This window comes from Equus quagga, chromosome 8 (assembly GCF_021613505.1).
Source record: "Equus quagga isolate Etosha38 chromosome 8, UCLA_HA_Equagga_1.0, whole genome shotgun sequence".
Lineage (NCBI taxonomy): Eukaryota > Metazoa > Chordata > Mammalia > Perissodactyla > Equidae > Equus > Equus quagga.
In genome coordinates this window covers 129,619,741-129,628,547 of record NC_060274.1, presented here as the reverse complement: position 1 = coordinate 129,628,547, position 8,807 = coordinate 129,619,741, and the positions used below count along the sequence as shown (strand labels likewise).

The following is an 8,807-nucleotide window of genomic DNA, read 5'->3' as shown; positions in this document are numbered from 1 at the left end:
GGCCTGCCGCTCTCCGGCGTGCCTTCCTCCCTGCTCCTCATACTTGGGAAGGTCGGCTCTGCCTTTGTGGTTGCTTCTCTCTCACCCAGGAGCCTCTTCCTCCTGCCTCTAGAAGTGTTTTCCCCATCATTTAGCTCTAGCTCAAATGTCCTTTCCCCCAAGAGCCCTTCTCTTCCCCTCTCTCTGCTCGCTTTCCTGGCTTTATTTTTCTTTCACATCAGTAATTACCACCTGCAATTGTGGCACATGATTTAACTAACCTCATTTTAATTGTCTTACTTCCTCCGTGAATGTAAACTCTTGGAGAGCGAGAACTTTGTCATCCTTGCTGGTGTATGCCCCGATTCTGGAAGGATGCATGGGAGACAGAGGCATAGAGCAGACAGCTGCAGAAGGATGAAGCCGTCTCCCTTTGTGGAGGCACCGCCAGCCCACTAAGTCAGGAGCCTGCCCTGGCTCTCCTCTGCCCCTGCATACAGTAAGTGCGCGACGATGCTTGTTAAGTACACAAGAATAGATCAATAACACCATTACCTTTTAAGTTTTTCAAAACAGCACTGCCCGGAGAGCTTTTAAGTTAGATTCTTGTTGTTCAAGTCACTCCCTTTGGCTTTATAAATTAATGTGCTTTCTTAATACTCATTATCAAGATTGGCTTTTAAGTTTTAAGAGCACATTGGGTTGCCAAAGCTAGTAAACTAAAGTCACGTGAGAAAGATCCATATTTGTGAAGAAGCACCTGGCCCACTGCATGGCCCTCAGGTGTGCCGAGCTTGTCTGAAACTTGCCAAGTGGGAAAATAGCAACGATGCTGTTTGATCACAGGCATTTCCCCTTCCCTCCTCTCACTTCTTCAACCAGCATGTGTCCGAGGCCCCTGTGTACATCCCAGGCAGTAGGAACAGGAGATACAAGGCTCAGCCCCTACCTGCAAGGCCTCGCTCTGCAGAGAGGGGTGATGACCAGATGCGGATGGAGACAGGGCGAGGAAGCCGTGGGCGCGGGCCAGGGTCGGCTTAACCCCTTGGGGAGAGTGACTGGGAGCCCCCAGGACTCTGGGTCAGTGATGCTTTTAGCAGTTAAGGAGTTGACGCAGGAGAGGAATGGCATTCTGGGCAGAAGGCAGAGTAGGTGCGGATCTGGAGATGGGCACCGGGAGGCGCCTTCTGGGAGAGGAGGGCAGCGACAGGTGGAGCTGCAGGGCACCCAGCAGGCTGCGGATTTTAAGCAAGAGGGAAAACGGTAAAGTTAGCAAGTTCTCAGAGATGACTGCATGGCAAATAGACTGAGGGCGGCAGGCAGGGGCCGGGGACCAGCTGGGGCTCCTGTGTAGTCTGCATGAGGAGTGACAGAAGCTGTACCAAGGATGGAAGGGACAGCACAGCACCTACTGGGTGGCTAGACACGATGTGGGGCCCCGGTGACCAGCTGGATAGGGGTGAGTGAGGGGGCAGGTCTGGGATCATGGACCCCTGGCCTGAGCAACCAGGGGCACAGTAGTGCCATCCAGTGAGGTCAGCAACATAGGCGAGGAGCAAGTCTGGAGGAGGAAGAGATTAGTTTAAGGTTGGTTTTTTAAATTGTGGTAAAATATACATAATATAAAATTTGCTAACTTAACTACTTTTAAGTGCACAGCTCTGTGGCATTAGCACATTCACACTGTTGTGCAACCATCACCACCATCCGTCTCCAGAACTTTTCATCTTCCCAAACTGAAACTCCGTCCGAATTAAACACTAACTCCACCTCCCCCTCCCCTGCCCCCAGGCCCCCCATTCCGTGAATGACTCCTCTAGGGGCCTCATGTCAGTGGAACCATACAGTGCTTGTCCTTTTGGGACTGACATTTCACTTAGCATAATGTTCTCAAGGTTCATCTATTTTGTAGCTTATGTCAGGATTGCTTCCTTTTTAAGGCTGAATATTATTCCACTGTGTGTATGGACCACATTTTGTCTATCCATTCATCCAATGACGGACACTTGGGTTGTTTCCACCTGTTGGCGTTTATGAATAGTGCTGCCATGAACATGGGTGTGCAAGTGTCTGCTTAGACCCTGCTTTCCATTCTTCTGTGTGTATACCCATAAGTGGAAATGCTCGATCCTATGGTAGTTCTATTTTTAATTTTTTGAGGAACACTATTGAGTGAAATGCTGGGGTGGGGGTCGCTAAGCTGTGAGGTAGGGTGGCGGCCACTAGGGTGAGAGGTGGGGGGCCGCTGGGAGCCTGTAAATAGCAAGGCGGCTCTGACGAGGTGGGAGCTGGAATTGGTGCTCAGGGACGGGGGAGCTGGAGGGGAGGAAAAGGCTGGGTGTGACCACGAAAGCCACACCTGTAGCAGACGGGCCACAGTCGCGCATCGCTGGAGGCGGGGCAGAAACAGACACTGGACATCGTTTGTCTCCTTCAAATAGTGCGGTCTCTCGTGTTCTCCAGGTGGACGGCATGATGCCGAAGCTGCGTGGTGCTGAACCAGTCACTCCTCTCTGCTCTTGTTTTCTTACCCGTTTGTGGGTTCACAGTAACTGCTGTGCCCACCCCACAAAGCCGTTGAGCGAAACGAATGAGATGTATTTGAGAAAGCTTTGTGGTTGTAAAGTGCTTTTGTCTCAAGTTATCCTACTTATATAAAAGATGCCTAACGAATGAGTGATGAATGGAATCAAAAGGAACTATACAAGGAAATTCTAAGGAACTGCCACCAGTGGATCTCCTCCACTAACTACCTCCAGATTTCCCTATTCCCCCAGCATCACCCCTGATTTTCTGTCCTTCTCCCCCAAATTGACTGAGAAAGGAGGGAAAAGGCAAAATTCTAAATCCATTAGAATTAGCTAGGCATGCAAACAAAGAACTCCAGCTAACAGCAGCAGCATGAAAAAGATAGAAGATGATCTCTCTCATAGTCAAGAAGCCTGGAAACATAACGTCACAGCTAGAATAGTGCCTCTCAGTTCAGGAAACTCAGTTTCCTGATCCTAGCCCACTGTTCCACTATGCTTGGCTTCCACTGCCAAGATTACTTCATGGTCCAAGAGAGCTGCCAGAGTGCCAGCTGTTAGGTTCATATTCCAGCCAGGAGGAAGAAAGAGCAAGGAAGATTACGCGTTTAAGAACATCTCCTGGAAGGTTTGCAGGCCGCTTCTACTTTCGTCTCATTGTCCTGAACTCAGACATAGCCACAGTTCACTGCAGGAGAGGCCGGGAGATGAAATCTTTATTCTAGGTGGCCACAGAAAGAGCTAAAAATCAGGTCTTTCCTTAAGGAGGAAGACAGGCAAAATAGATATTAGAGACTGTTGCCGAAAACAGAGACTAGAAGAATGGTGTCTTAGAATGATAAAAGATGGCTAAAATTGGCTGATGCTTCAAATTCTTTTTGGAAACAGGGTGATAATAAAAAGGACAGTGATGGACCTTGAGCCCTAAAAGAATTAGCGTGTCTGAGCCAACTCATGTGCTGGAAAATAATTCCCATGCGTGGAAAAAAGGGCAGTACTCTGATGTCTGGTCTTTACATTTTAGTCCATAGACGACCACAAACCCTCTTCTGATGCTTATGACAGGCATGAGTCAGAATCCCGATGGGTCAGGCAGCGCCACTCCTCCAGTGACACCCCGAAGAATGTTTCCACTGAGTGGTCTGCCGCCCACGACCTGCCGTCTCAGCTTGTGTACGTCAGTCCCGGTGTAAGCTGTTGTCCCAGCCTAGTTATTAATCACATCGCTTTTTTTTTTTTAAAGATTTTATTTTTCCTTTTTCTCCCAAAGCCCCCTGGTACATAGTTGTGTATTTTTAGTTGTGGCTCCTTCTAGTTGTGGCATGTGGGACGCCGTCTCAGCACGGCCTGATGAATGGTGCGATGTCCGTGCCCAGGATTCGAACCAGCGAAACTCTGGGCCGCCAAAGCAGAGCACGTGAACTTAACCACTCAGCCACGGGGCTGGCCCCTGATCACATCACTTTTGTTCTCCAAAGTGTCCTGGTGGACAGTGACCACCCGATGCGCATCAGAAGTACCTGGGAGTCTCGCTGAAAATGCAGGTTTCTGGTTTCCGTCTCAGAGACAGTCGTCAGAACCTCGGGGTGTAGGGTCTAGAATGTTGTATTTTAAACAAACAGGCAATAAAGTTGGAGAACCAATGTTCCACCACCATGTCTGCGGTAGACAGACATAACTCGAGATCAGACGTATATTTTACGATGGGAAGAAGTGAAGTCTGGAGGTGAAGGGACAGAACTGACGTTTCCTGCCTTTCATTCCAGTGTTTTCTCCTTACAGCTAAATTGCTGGGGACATTTCGGGCTTGAGCCCGGGTTCAGAGCCAGCCAGGGCTCTCAGAGGGAGCTGAAGACGCCCGCTCCACAGCCACCTGGTGGAGTCATTGTGAAAGTCAAGTGAGGTGCGCGCTGCGAAGGATTTGGTGGGTAAAAGGCTGTGCAGGCGACCACTCGTCTTCCGTGATTACCATTTCCGTGCTTTGGATGGCGGCTGTGTTTGTGCATATTTAAGTTTTTCTTTAATGATCTAATTTAGACAAGGAGACAACTTGGGCACTCTGGTGTGTGTGCAGTGGTGGTGTGTTTGGTTTCAGAAGCATTTCTCTGATGAGTAAGAGCTTGAGCACCTGGCGCAGGGAGAGGCCTATTACTCCAGGTTAAATGACAGGCTCAGAGGTCATGAGGCTCAGAAACCAGTCTGCCCATCACCTGGCCCTTCCTGGCCTCATTACTGGGTCGGACGTGCCCTCTAATTATCCATGATCCAGCACCACCCCAATCTTTGCAGGAGCCATCTCGACACACAATCCCTCAATTGGCACCTCAGGGACCCCAGGGGGCTGTGGTTTCACAGACTGGGTTTGGGGCCCTATCTGCAGACCAGAAACCTGCCCTGCTCGCCTGTCAAGCAGAGTCCCTGCTGACGTCTCATGTTTTCTTGGTGGTAGCAAGCGCACAAATATTCCCGAGGATTCGGCCCCTGAATGTGAGCAGTCCTTCCTGAGGCAGCCTCAGCATCAGAAGCCAGTGACTTTGCATCTGTCTGGTGTAAAGTCACGAGCTACTTGAGGAAAGCTTTTGTTCCCCATTTCCCACTACCGTGAAATGTAGGGAAGTGTTTGGTCGACAGGCGAGAAGATTCTAGCAGGAAATCACTTGTGTCAGAGAGAAGCCGAGGCCTTCTTTCCTAGACAAGCCTGCTGGGTTACACCCCTGGAGTGATTTCCATCAGGCCGGTCTCCTTCCACTGGACCAGTTTCAGAATTCGTGATAATTCAGACACCAATTGATCTGAAGTTGACTTTATCGCTTTTGATGCTGTAAGATTTGCTGAGCAAATGTCTAAATTATCTGGCAGACAATGTGTTTTCAAGTCCTTTAAAAGCAATTTTTAAACATTGGAACCGAAATGTTAATTGATTAAAGGCCCCAGGGCCTTGGAAGATAGATAAGGCCTGACAAAGCCTCAGTGCTGTGGGCAGGGCCTGGGTTCTCATCCAGGATGTGCCACTTGTGGCCCGCAGTCGGCTGATCCTGCTGAGCTGTTTACTCACCTGTGGGACGGGTGACCTCAGGACTGAGCTGCACTCAGGCCGTGATCAACGTTTAAAGATGCCGCCTCTGCTCCAGCTCCTCCACCCAGGCCTGGTGTCTGCTCTGCGGAAGCGCGCGAGGGCATTACAGATTTCTGCCATCGATGGTGTTAGTGGTGTTATCGTACTGAGTTAATAGAGAACTGGCGAGAAACAAATTGGTCTTCAGCAAAAAAGTGCTTTGAGGCAAATGTTGCGCTAAATCACTGAGACCGCCAAGGATGGGAATGAACACGAAGCAATCGAATGTGGGACACCAGACAGAGTGAGCCAGGAGGGCAGCCTACTGTCCTCGCCCACATTCCTCTCTGTCTCAGGAACACGTCCTGAAGAGAGCGAGGGGCTGCATGAGTTGTCTTTTGCTGTCTTAATGAAATACTACAAATTTAATGCCTTCAAACAACACGAGTTAATTATCTTGACGTTCCTTAGTTCAGAGTCCAGCGCAGGCCTCGTGGGTTAGTCAAGGTGTTGGCTGGGTGGGGTCCTTCCAAGGACCTGGTGGAGAATCCGTGTCCTGGCCTTTTCCACCCACATTCCTTGGCTCGTGGCCCCGTCCTTCCATCTTCAAAGCCAGCGAGGCATCTCCTGGCCCTGCTTCTATCATCGCACTTTCTCTGTCTCCTCTTCTGCATCCCTCTTCTCCCACTTTTAAGGACCCTTTCAATTCGCCCTACTTAAGGTTGTCTGATTGGCAAACTTAATTCCATCTGCACCATTAATTCCCTTCTACCATGTAACCTAAGATATTCACAGGTTCAGTGGTCAGGGTGTGGATGACTCAAGGGCCACTGTTCTGCCAACCACAGGGAGCAACAATTCTTGATGCCATTTGAGTCTCTGCTGGTCAAGAGAGAAGCAGGCCCAGTGGCCAGCCAGGAACAATGGTATCTGTCCTTCACTCAGAGGCGCTGGTCAAGAGTCACATTCACTGCTCTGGAGCTAGCCCCAGGGATTTGCCTGTCGTTAGATCTCAGGAATGCCATGCTTTGCAGTAAATGAGGCCAGTTCATCTTTGACCAGGCCTCATCTGAGCGTCTGACCCCAGTCTCATGATGGATACCCAAGGCCAGGCTGTGGTTCCTCCTGAAGACAGACTCCAAGGGCAGAACCGTGCGCAGACCAAGCAGCATGCAGACTGCAGGCTGGGGGCACCCTGTCCCGTCCTGGTGTGTGCACTAGGCCACTAGATTCTGAGTCCCTCAAGGTGCTCGGTCAACAGGCAGAGCCCTACCTGACCCCGTCCCAGCCCTGCAGAATCACAGCCTCCGGCAGGTGGGGCTGTGAAAGCTGGGAGTTTTGTCATCTTCTCACCTGATTCTTATGCATGATGGAGTTTAAGAGCCACCGGCATATGGACAGAGCCATGGCCAGTCAACAAGGCAGGTGGCTTGTTAAACGGGGAGCAGAGGAAACCTCAGGAGCCATGTTGGTCCTTGTCCTTCAGAAAGCTCATCCAGATATGCTGCCTTCTCCACTTCTCCTGGCACAACGTTGACTTGAGATGAGGGTGACACCTCGCAAATTCCTGAACCTTGGATTGAGGTTAATATGGAACCAATTTAAAAGGGAACGGTTGTAGTAATCCATGGTGTGTCACAAACAATGGGCCCTCAGTGTGGCTTTTATAATGAGGATTTGGGGTGGAATTAGCTATTCTTGGAGCCATTAAGGGATCGACTATAGTCAGGAAGTCCCTTCTCACGCCTAAATAACCTCGCAGAGTCTGTGTGTTCTTTTTCTTTTGTTCATAGATACGATTTTTTTCTAACCTTTTTCACTCAAGATTTATGGGCATTTCCCATGTCAATAACAGCCTGTCCTCAACATAATTCACAATGACGCATAGTATACCATCATATGAGTGCGCCATAATTGACTGAAACATCCCCCTTTCCTTGGTCTTTAGGGAAAACTACATATTCTTCTCGACGAAGACTTTTTGGTAGCCACGCATGGAAATGAAGGTCTGTGGTCGGTGATGCTGAGTTATCTAACACGCACTATACTCCGGGTGTCTACACGAAAGTGTTCTAGACTGACGTTGTTTAGGACGTGTGTCATGTAGGATTGCCAAGATAACCAGAACTGAGCTATTTTTATGAAGATCAGTGGCATTGACCCTTGCAAAGCATCCTCAGTGATCAGACAGACGGCACGTGGTGGCTGGCGTGACTCAGACACGTTGTTGATTGGACAAAACTCCCACATCCAGTCGCTCGCGATGCACTCAGGGCGGAGGTGAATTGAGAGGGCCTGTGAGGAGAGGCGGCCTCGCGGAATCCGGTAGCTGAGTGGCAGATTGTTTGTAGCAGGGCTGGGCAAACTTCTGGAAGGGGCCCAACAGTCAATATTTTAGGCTCTTCTCTGCTTTTTCGTCAGTACAACATCAGAGCCTCACGGCCACCTGAGCGGTCCGCCTCCAGTGGTTGATGCTTGCTGTTCTATTTTTATTATTATTTTTAATTTTAAAAATTGAGATATAATTGACATGTAATGTATTAGTTTTAGGTGTACAACATAATGATTTTTATATATATATATAGTGAAATGATCACCACAGTAAGTCTGGTTAACATCCATCACCCCACACAGGTATGAATTTTATTTTTCTCATGATGAGGACTTTTAAGATCTAGTCTCTTAGCAACTTTCAAATGTACAATATGGTATTAACTACAGTCGCCAGGCTGCACAGAGCATCCCCAGGAACTGTAAGTTTGTCTCTTTAGACCCCTTCACCCACTTTGACCCTCCCGGCCCCCTGCTGCCCCAGTGTCCCCACTGTGCTCGGTCGCTGGCTGGGAGCAGCCATGGAAGTGAGGGCCGGCACACGTGGTGGCGGATGGTTCCAGAGGGCAGCGTGCGGCCCTGTGATTGGGCTTCTGTAGCTGGAGTTGTGCGAGGGGCGCTTTCGTGGCCTCCGTGCTCGCTTTGCAGAAAAAACCGCAGTCCCTCTCCCGAGTGTCTGGGTTTTCCACCATCTCATCCCCTGAGCTTCCCCCACAGGGATGTCTGGGTAACCCCAGCCCTGTGGCCACTCCACCTGTGCTCAGAACGCCGTCGCTGGCTCCCTTCACCCCACACGGTCAATTTCCTCCCTTCTGACTTTGGGTCCATTTCCTTCATCTGACCTTTGGTTAAAAGGAACTGACACCCTCCTCGACAGCTTAAGTAGACAGAACCTGGTATGAGGAAGAAGATTC

At 49.8% G+C, this 8,807-nt stretch overlaps 1 long non-coding RNA gene across 1 annotated transcript; it reads left to right on the top strand.

The window, feature by feature from the left end:
* The first annotated feature begins 266 nt into the window (after positions 1 to 266).
* On the top strand, positions 267 to 7,639 carry LOC124243953 (uncharacterized). The gene is made up of 3 exons (XR_006889818.1): positions 267 to 478; positions 4,290 to 4,431; positions 7,511 to 7,639. It is a non-coding gene; the product is annotated as an uncharacterized LOC124243953 (long non-coding RNA).
* Positions 7,640 to 8,807: the final 1,168 nt, after the last annotated feature.